The sequence below is a fragment of the Saccostrea cucullata genome, unplaced genomic scaffold (assembly GCF_032062105.1).
Source record: "Saccostrea cucullata isolate Sc308-1 unplaced genomic scaffold, CSIRO_AGI_Scuc_v1 ctg4587, whole genome shotgun sequence".
NCBI classification, from domain to species: domain Eukaryota; kingdom Metazoa; phylum Mollusca; class Bivalvia; order Ostreida; family Ostreidae; genus Saccostrea; species Saccostrea cuccullata.
In genome coordinates, this window is record NW_026938614.1 from 32,573 (window position 1) to 43,807 (window position 11,235).

Genomic DNA, 11,235 nt, shown 5'->3' on the forward strand with positions numbered 1-11,235 from the left:
AATGCAACGGCTAAGAACACTCTTTGATCATGACATGAATTCTTCAAGGGAATTATGTTGTTTTTTTGATAGAATCACAACACTGGACATAATGGTCACCTTTTACTGTGTAAATAATATTGTGAGATTTGAGTGCCCTCTGACCAAATTAGACAAGTGGCTATTTATTCCAGTTTAATATATTTAGTAAATATTGTCAGGTGGAATTGAAAGTTACTGCCTTTCACAAGTGGACATTGATTTCAAGTGGAAGGTAAATCAGTTTTGATTGTATTATACATGCATTGTACTAGAATAAGAATTGTTTCGCATTGCTTATTTAATATTTTAATAAGTTCTGACGCTAAATCAGTTTTGATTGTATTATACATGCATTGTACTAGAATAAGAATTGTTTAGCATTGCTTATTTGATATTTTAATAAGTTCTGACAATTTAGAGTTTGTATTTTTTCCCCCATCATGATCTTTCTTTAGTGTATGCAATCAAACGTTGAGGATGAGGAAGTAAGAATCTAACAAGTTTATTATCCCCTCGCGCAACTAGTTGCGGAGGGGATATAGCATCGGGAATGTATTATCCCCTCGCGCAACTAGTTGCGGAGGGGATATAGCATCGCGAATGTGCGTATGTATGTATGTATGTGTGTTAGTGTGTTTGTTACACCTTGTGGGCAAGAATGACAGAAAACCCTTGCATTAACAATTCTCAGCGTTTACATACTTGTGTGGCAGTATAAAAGGACGAAGCCTATTCATTGTCAAGTTCATTGATGAAATATTTCTTCAGATATCGCGTTTTTACTGCCTCAAATCCCTGGCATTTTATGTACGAGTTGACAATAATCGTTTGTGGGCAAGATTGACAGAAAACCTTTGCATTACCCATTCTCAGCGTTTACATAGTTGTGTGGCAGTATAAATAGATGAAGCCTATATTGTTGAAATATTTCTGTAGATATCGCGTTTTAACTGTCTCGAAACCCTTACATTTTTGTACGAGTTGACAATAATCATTTCCGGTAGGGAACCAGATTAAGAGCCAGTTTTAAAGAGTTTAAAAGGCGTGTCGAGTCTGCGGGAACGGGATTAGAAGAATTTAGTGAACGTCGCGGTTTCATTACCAAATCCCAACAGGTATCTGGGACTTTGGGGTGCACGGTATTCATGAAAATTGTAAATACAATCCTCAAGTTCAAATTAACCTGTCGATGTACATTATGTACAGTTTTATTTTTCATTACGAAAATATGCATATTGCCTGGAACTGTGAGATATACTTAGGTAGGTAAATAATCAAAATTGCTGAAACTTATACATATAGCATACGTGATTTGTTTCTGCTAGGTATAAGGGAAACTGCCCAATTACGTATGCACATTATCCCCCCCCCTCCCCCCAAAAATGCTATGCAATGATTTTGGTTAAAAATAGACACCTCCCACCCCCGATAATTTTGTTTAAAAAAATTAATAGTGCTGAAAAACAATGAATATCTTATATTAAACTTTACTACCCCAAATTAGGCATCCATATTATGCCCCCTCCCCCCTTCAAGACGCTATGCACTTTGCATTTTTGTTTTTAAAAATTGATCAACAACAACACCACACTAATAATTTTGTCAAGGGAGTAGATCCTAATGTTGTGCGTTTGAATCCCTTTGTGGGGCGTGGGAATTGATCCTTCAAATGAGACCATGTAAACCAAGGGCCTATGTCCCAATAGATGCTGACCCAAAAGGATCCCTCACTTTTAAATGGTTGTCACTTCCTAGTATAGGAAAGAATGTGTAGCTCTCCACCGGCAAGCCTACATATGAGCAGAAAATTCCTGAGAGAGACATTAAACAAAATACATTGTACTATCAATCTTTAACATGTTTAATGTCCCTTGAGAGAATTTATTTCTCATGAGAACTAGTGAAGTTCCTGTCGCGAGGGGATGCTCCGCTTAGCGGTGCCCTTGTTTCTCAAAATACTTATGTTTTTATTCATTTTGTGCAGCACTATTGCATGCATTGATATGTGCAGTTGAAATTTATTGTAAGGGTTGAATCTTTTCTTTGATGTAAAATGTTAAGTGATTGTTGTTAACTAGAAATCCTGTATTCATTTTCCAGGATGGCCAATTTAAATATGTGCCATTATATTACTCAAAGGTTGTGAATGTATTTATTTCTAATCTGTTTCTTTCTCTATCTGATGTACACAGTGTAATTGTTCAATCAACATATTTTGTTCTTGTGCTGTGCAAGTCTTTTTTAAACATATATTTTAAAGTTAGTGTTATATACATGTACCTTTACCTTGAAATTTTTATAAATAATTAAAAATGGCTCGAATGTTCTTTTCTTTAATTACATGTAGCTGTCATGTATGTTCTTTTAAAATAAATTTGTTTAAGTAAGGTATGTTAGCTTAAGGAATTGTGTATGCCAGAAATGTGCCGCAAGTGTGTGCCACAAATTTGCAGTTAGCTATATGCCAGAAATGTGCCGCAAGTGTGTGCCGCAACCTTGCAGCTAAGTGCATAAGGATTTGAAATGTTTGCCGCAAATGTGCCAGAAGTTTGCCGCAAATATGCCGCAAACTGTGTGCCAAAAAAAAAATTGCATACGGAAAATTTACTTGCGGCAAGTTTGCCGCAAATATTTGCCGCAAGGTTGCGGCAAGTTTGCAGTAAATTTGCAGCAACTATGTGCCAGAAGGCTTTTATTTTGGTAAGGGATAATTCATTTTGTGTTATAATTGGATTTTGTTTCATAAAGTTAACAGGACCTTTGGCAGTCGATAGGAACAAGTTCAAGTATAAATTGGGGTAAAATAAACCGAAATGCAAATGGTTAGGTTAAAGTTCAGCCAAAAAACAAGAGTTTTATTGATAGACTTAGAAAAGGGCAGAATTACTAGTATCATGAATGTGAAAGAAATTTAAACTCCTACTGTTAATATTCTTAGTGCTCATAAATGGATGCCTGTACATGATTATTTTATATATATAGAAAACATGTGTTTGCTTATGAAAGTTATGAAAAGTATGACGCCAGAATATTTGAATGTGTTCGATTATGTTAGCCAAGTTAGCACAAGGGCAACAAGAAGTAGTGTTAGCGGCCTTTTATATATTTCAAAAGCACGAACTGAATATTATAGTAACGATCTTTTAAAGTTCAACTGCAATTTTATGGAATCAGCTGCCTGACTTTGCTAGAAACTGCAATTCTTTGACTTCTTTTAGCATATTTGCAGATTTATAATTATAACAAGTAATTGTTCTTAAATGAGTTTATCTTATGTCAAAGTGATTTTTTTAATAGTCAGTTTATTTCATAGTATGTACAAATATGTCTGAAATAATATGCCATGTATATTTTTTTTCTTTTTTTCAACTCTGTTTTCTACTCTTTTTTTTATCTGTCTGTAAAAATGTTTTATACAGGACCAAAATGTAACTAGAAATATACTAGTCTAATTGTGCTATCCTGTCTAAATAAAAGAATTTATTATTACCGTCTTTCTAGGAAGACGGTATTGTATAGTTGAATTTTTTTTTTTTTTTTTACATTTTTCGGACTATGCACTTCCTCTCTTTTGTGATTGGTAAGAATTGTAAGACGAGAAAATATTCAGTTATTTCACTGGTTGAAATGCTATTCAAGGCAAGGGAGATAATTTTCTGATGATCTAATTTTCGTACGACTTAACAATTTTTCAAAATTTTCAATCGTGAAAAAATTACGAAACGAACAACAAAATCAGTAGTAATTAATTCTAAATAACATATTTTTATATAGCAATGACTAAAAAGGTCTTAGTTTTCTTTGTAAATAAAATTTGATTTTTATTGCTGGCAGGCTTTACAATTTGTATTTATTCTTTTCCCCTTTCTTGTTTGAAGAAGGTAACGGAATCAGCCAAGGTTTGCCGAAAGGTCTCGGCTAGTCAAAGTTTATGGAGATGACTGAGCGACAACCGTGGTAGGGCTAATGCCAGTTAATGCTAATGTAGAAATACCAAATCAAGAAAGACTAGATCAGTTTACTGTTTAAGGTTGTTGCTAAAGACGGTAAGCTTTTTAGAAAAGCTCTACTTGTTATTATCTACTGTACTTCAAAAGATTGAATGTTTTTCTTTTTGTATAAAAAGATACTACCATAAAGGGCCTATAAGATATTACCAAACTGACATAAATAATTAAATTTAAATGGATATTGTCTAATCCGAATTTTCTCTACCTTTTTAAACATTTTTAGGATATATTAGTTATTTTTATATTCTTCTTATATGTAAATTTTTCTCATTTTCACATGTGGTGGAGCTGCCACATAAAGACACAAAATTATACAAAAACAAAAGGTTTTGATTGTTAATTAAAAGAAAAATACTTTTTATGGATTTTGGGCTCAAATCAGTACTCAGATTGGAAGCTTATAAAGTTCTAGTTTGTTTGAAAAATCCAATTTTTTGATTTATTAGGAAGCTTTAGTCCCTTATTATTAATCAAACTAACATTTGAAAATTAAGACTAAATGCATTCTTCCATAAGAATTTTGAGATGCAGAAAAGAAGATATTTTCATACGCCATCATTCCGCCAAAAATATAGTCTCTGCTAGTTTTCGAACGCGGTTTACCATTTCTATTTTAAGTTGTACAATTTTGATGAGGAAAGAAAATATGGTGTTTCAAATCTCTTACTACTAAATGTATAAGACATATGAGCAAATGTACTTTGAATATTTCATCTAGTCAGAAACCATAGAAGAATAATATATTAAGGCCCAATAAAGATTTATTATAGCTAAAATGTCAGGTTTAAAAAAAAAAACTTTTGTGGCGATTACCATGGCAATCAAGACGCTTACATGTAGCAACGAAATTTTATTAAGGTCTTCCGTTTCCAACGGAAGACCTTCTACTGATTCTGTTGGTAAAGATTATTCTTCTGTTTTTCTTCTACTTCCTAGACGCCAACTTTGAAGCCTCATGTCTCACTCATTTCTCAATGGATTTCGCTCAAATTTTCAGAGTTTATAGGCGTTATTACTAAACTCTGTCAGAATGCTGTCTAACATTTCATAATTCAAGACTGGATTAAGTTTCATCAAAGACGGTGACCATTCATTGCAAAGAAGGTTAAGTGGTTACAGAGAATTGCTATTGATAAGCCTCTTTGAAAAATCCATAATAAAATATCGTAGCATCAATTAGAGTAATAAACCCAATGCGGAGCAATAATTAAGCGTCTCATTCTCTAAGGCAGCAATCGACATCGACCGCGATGCAAATTCGGTCACACATGAACAAATTAGTCCACCGGAACCCTTGCGCATATTCCCTCCAACTTCGTAACGAGGATGTAACAGTACATTAGTGTGTGAAAAGTAAATTAACGGATGTTGTAGGACAACACATGGACGGTACACTATAAAAATTGCGTTTAGAATTTAAACACTTACATGACGTGTTTAGATCAAAACATGTACATGTATAGAAATACACGTATAATTAAGAAAGTGTTTAGAATCTTAACACTTATGTGCTTCCATTCTAAACACTTTCTCAAACGTATTTAGAAATTTAACATGTTTAGGAATTTAATATAAGAAAAGAAGGTGACAAAAAAGTGTTTAGAAAAGTGTTGGATTCTAAACACATTTCTTTCAGTGTACAAGAGGCAGAGTTTGCACAAACTTGATTGTAAGATTTAAATTTGATTTTAGGTTCGCAGAACTTGACAAGTATTCTAGTAATCGGGATAGCTTTTCAATAAATTCCACCTGTCATACCTATGGAAGTAGTCATTTTTTTTTAATTACTGTAAACAGTGTTATTTTCGCCCCGTTTTATTTTCGCCCTTTCACACTTGCAAATTATTTTGCCCGGTTTTATGCCCAGTCATATTTTTGTTTAAAAATTTATACTGTATTTGAATTCGCCCCTTTTTAAATACGCCCAACCGAGATCAGGGCTAAAATTTCCCTGAAAACAGTATATAATAAAACCTCAAATGTTTAAAGAAAGATTTACAGTCGCCCATGCAGTAGTTAGAATGTCCTTCGGATAAGACTGTATAAATCAAGACGTTGGCACGAAAAAGATCTCTCGTTGGTCAATGGCCCCGAGTGCCGAGCATAATAGAATGAATTTTCAGCTTTCTACAGCAAGTCTCGGGATGTACATATACGTTATTAATTAAATCATAAAGAAACACAAGAGGCCCATGGGCAACATCGCTCACCTTAGCAGCGTGGCTAGGGAAAAAGAGCAAAAATCAATCCAGTTTTAAAAACCATAAATGCATGTGGTCCCAACCTACCCCTAAAAGGCAGAAGAGGGATGATTTGAATTAACTTGAATCTACAAAGGATGCTTATATATTTCTTTGACTTACTGTGGCTTTTTTCCCTATAAGATTGAACTTTAATTTTTGCCCCACCCTATCCCCCCGGAGGTCATGATTTGAACAAATTTCAATTAACACTACCTTGGGATGCTTCCATAAAAATATGACCAACCATGGCTTTGTTGTTCTTGAGAAGATTTCCCCCATATATTCCAATGTATAACTATGGTATTCCATTGTGGTCCCGCCCTACCCAAAGTCATGATTTGAACAAACTTGAATCTACACTACCTAGGGATACTTCCAAATAAATATGAACAATCATGCCTTTGTTGTTCTACAGAAGATTTTTAAAGATTTTTCCTACATATTCCTATGTAAAACTTTGGTCGTCCATTGTGGCCCCGCCCTACTCCAAGGGGTCTTGATTTGAACAATTTGAATCTACACTACCTGAGGATGCTTCTATATAAATATGATCGATTTTAACAAACTTGAATCTACACTACCTGAGGATGCTTCTATATGAATATGATCAATCATGGCGCGCTTTGTTGTTCTTGAGAAGATTTTTAAAAATTTTCGTATATATTCCTATGAAAAAATTTGGTTGTCCATTGTGGCCCCACCCTACCCCATGATTTGAACAAACTTGAATCTAAATTACCTGAGGATGCTTCCATATGAATATGAGCAATCATGGCTTTTCTGTTCTTGAGAAGAAGATTTTTAAAGATTTCCCCTATATATTCCTATGAAAAAATTTGGTTGTCCATTGTGGCCCCACCCTACCCCATGATTTCAACAAACTTGAATCTAAATTACCTGAGGATGCTTCCATATAAATATGAGCAATCATGGCTTTTCTGTTCTTGAGAAGAAGATTTTTACAGATTTTCCCTTTATATTCCTATGTAAAACTTCTGTCGTTCATTGTGGCCCCGCCTTACTCCCAGGGGTCACGATTTGAACAAACTTAAATCTACACTACCTGAGGATGCTTCTGTATGAATATGATCAGTCATGGCTTTGTTGTTCTTGAGAAGATTTTTTAAAAAAAATTCCCTATATATTGCTATGAAAAACTTTGGTTGTCCATTATGGCCCCACCCTACCCCATGATTTGAACAAACTTGAATCTACACTACCTAAGGATGCTTCCATATTAGTTTCATCTTTCCTTGCTCAGTGCTTCTTGAGAAGAAGATTTTTAAAACATGTCACCAAATTTTCACTATTTTTTATTTTTTTAATAATTTATTCTCCCATTGAATAAATGCCTGGCCCTTTATTTTAAAAAACTTGAATCTCCTTCACCCAAGGATGCTTTGTGGCATGTTTGGTTGAAATTGGCCCAGTGATTCATGAGAAGTCGAAAATGTGAAAAGTTTACAGACGGACTACAGACAAACTGTGATCAGAAAAGCTCACTTGCTCTTTAGCTCAGGTGAGCTAAAAACGTTTTGAACGATTAAAAAATTCTATACCAATGTATTGAGTTTTTTGTTAGCTATACGCTGCTGTGTCCTATATTTTGTAGTGAACATGTAACATTTTATCAAGTCGTTGAAATTCATACAAAGTAAAAGAAATTGCGATAAATGTTGCTCTTTATACAATCTACGTGATAGAGCACAAATAGCGATTATTGTAAATGTGGAAAGTGTTGTATAATGCCGGTATATGACACACATTGTGTGTAAATGAGTTTAGCTTACCGATTAAGAAAAGACCCACATTGTACCAAAGTGTAATAAACAACTAGAGGTACTGTGAGCACTGAACTCACTAAATAATACCCCGCCTCCCATACCATTAAAATGGCAAAGTCCATTTTTTGTTCTGAGAGACACGAAATAAGTGTCAGATCAAAAATATAATAGGAGGTGCACAGTTGCATCATGTAATAAATAATCTGTTAAAGTATCATTAAATTTCATTCAGTGGTATAGGAGGAGATGCGGAGAAGTGATGGGTACCCTTCTATATTATACAAAGAATGGCAGTGTGAAAGTTTCATTAAATTTCACTCAGTGGTATAAGAGAAGTTGCGGATAAGAGATGGGTACCCCGAAGCGTAACAGACAGACGGTCGGACGTACAGACGGACGGACATACCAATTACTATATACCCTCCCACTTTTTAAGCGGGGGGTATAATAAGAAGTCACAGTGGTACTTTTGAACAAAGTACCTCTAAAATCTCATCCAATTTCACAATCAGTGGAACAGGAAGAGTTGCGAGAAGAGATGGGTACCCCAAAGCGTAACAGAAGAACGGACAATCCGATCACTAAAAACCCTCCAACTTTTCAAGCTTGGGTACAATTGGGAGTATCTTATTTTACCGATTTTATATTTAGATACCTTACCACTTGATAAGGTGAGTAGGATTTTCATATTTAGAACAGAATAAATGAAAATATAAATTAATCATTTCATTATTTTCTGACAATTTATTGTTGAAAACGAACAATATAATTGTATATGTATAATACAAGTCAGAGAAATTCACTCTCAAAAATATGTCCATTCCTTAACCCCAGGCAGCTCTGATTGTACCACATTATTTTTCAACATGTTGCACATGTCCCCGTCTTCTACGTACACTAATCCCAGTCTACTTAATTTATTTCATCATGGTTTCATTATGCAGTTAAAGGCGTTTATTTCTTCCCTTGTCAACACCATCTCTAAATCTGGTACCAAGGTGCTGAATTTTAAGGAATAATGATGCTTAATTTATTTCATCATGGTTTCATTATGCAGTTAATAAAGGCCTTTATTTCTTCCCTTGTCAACACCATCTCTAAATCTGGTACCAAGGTGCTGAGTTTTAAGGAATAATGATGCTTTGATTCGTTGGGTTGGATCAAATGGTCATCGCAAATGTCATTTAACAAAAATGCGTCTGAGGAAAGAGGAGTTTCTCTTCTTTGTTTTCTTGGCAATATTTGCGACACACGAAAACAGACAGGAGACCTCCACATTATCACCAGAATATATCTCAAAGTAGTCGTGAAGTTGCATTTGGGATGTAACTCTAACAGCCTCTCTTCTTGAGCACACTTTTGACCTGTTTCTTGTTCAAAAGAATTCCCACAAGAACAATGGGCATCGACTTTCCCAGAAACTGGCGAACTTCTGGAATCCATACAGACTGAACATTCGAATGATTTTCTATTCTGAACATTGTAACAAATGATGATGACATTACTATCCTTGAGGGCAAATTTTCGCATTTGATCAAAATCATGCTGACCAAGATCATAAATGGAGAGTCTGGCTTTTTTCCCTCTGTACACAGTTTCCCCTGATAATAAATAACAAAAAAAGATTAAGTATTAAATAAATTAAATACCGGTAATAATCAATACTCTACGACTAATTCAGTTAAAAATCAGAAAAAGAGTTAATAAACATTTTCATTGAGAAAAATAAAGATTTACCAGAGTAATTTTCAAAGATGGTGGGAGTGTATTTGTCTTCACCCTTCTCTCCAACAAATACTTTGGTAAGGCAAGTCTTGCCAACCTGAGCATCACCAACAACAGAACACTTTAGGTAAGAGGCTGGCATCTTCATGTTATGTTTACATATTAAACGTGTTACTCGTCTTCTTGGCATTTATAGTAAATTATGTTTGGGGCGTTCCTTTGAAAACTTAAGTATGTGTTATTTTGACGGATTGTAGAAACGATTTGTTGCTGTCTGTATAAAGAGCATTTGGTTTCATAATACTCAAGTTAACCAGTGTTGACATATTGTATAATTATATATATCTATTAAAATTAACACTCGAGACATATGTAGTAGAAGCTAGGTTGGCAATCGAAAAAATTATTTGTCTGAGTATAATTTGGTTCATGATGGGTTTGATTTTGGATGATAACTGACACTTTGCAAAATGCACTAAACCTAGTCATTCTCATTTGCAGGATTACTGTAGATGAATTATATTTAGCGTGTACAATATTTGGCGTAAATTGATTTTCAATCAAGTAAGCGTAGATTTGACTTAGCGCATTTCTAAATGTTATTATTTCCTGTATATATGCGCAAAGCATTAGCGTTTATACTTGAATTCCGCCAAAAGCGCTAAAAAGAGTACACAGCCAAATTATACGTTCACATTATTTTGTTTAAATTATTTGAATTGTAAACATAAATATTAAAACGTTAAGATGCTTTTTTTTCGGATTGACAATATCTCTGTAGTTTTTGGAGTATTAGGCCCTGCGCAAGATCATAAAATGAAAAGAGATGAGTTTCAAATCGATATACTAGTAACTTTAAATAACAATAAAATGTTTTTACCAAATTATTAATATGTTTAAAATGAGATTGTACATACGTTCACATTTTAATAAGATATGTAATAAATTAGAAGTTATTCAAAATAAAAATATTTTGACTGATATTTAAGTCTGTTCTCGGTTCATCGTCTCCAGGCCAGGTAACCAACAACCTGTCCAGACAGGTTTGTTATAACATGACAAAGTTGCATTCTCATCCAGAGTTGCTGTCTTGGCTATGCTCCAACATACACCTCTGCTACAAATGCTTGTTTTACAAGATTCTTAGAAAAATTTGTAAAAGATCAAAAGTTTTATTAATTGTTTATAATCATATTTCTTATCAGAAAACATTATTTATTTCAATTTACCACACCTTAAAAGTAATTTTTAATTATTAAGATTTTAATTTTTACTCCGCAAAACAGTCTCCTTAAAACTTTGAAAAAGAGTCGTTTTGAGGGATTATAGATATAATATAAATGGTGAATTATCATCTTCATCGATAATTACAATGATTAATTACTATTTAAACTTCAAATTTCCACCGTTTAAAATTTGTACAGGAATCTTGTACAACGAGCGTTGACAGAG

At 33.9% G+C, this 11,235-nt stretch overlaps 1 pseudogene; it reads right to left on the reverse strand.

The window, feature by feature from the left end:
• Positions 1–9,238: 9,238 nt before the first annotated feature.
• On the reverse strand, positions 9,239–9,931 carry LOC134250771 (uncharacterized; annotated as a pseudogene).
• Positions 9,932–11,235: the final 1,304 nt, after the last annotated feature.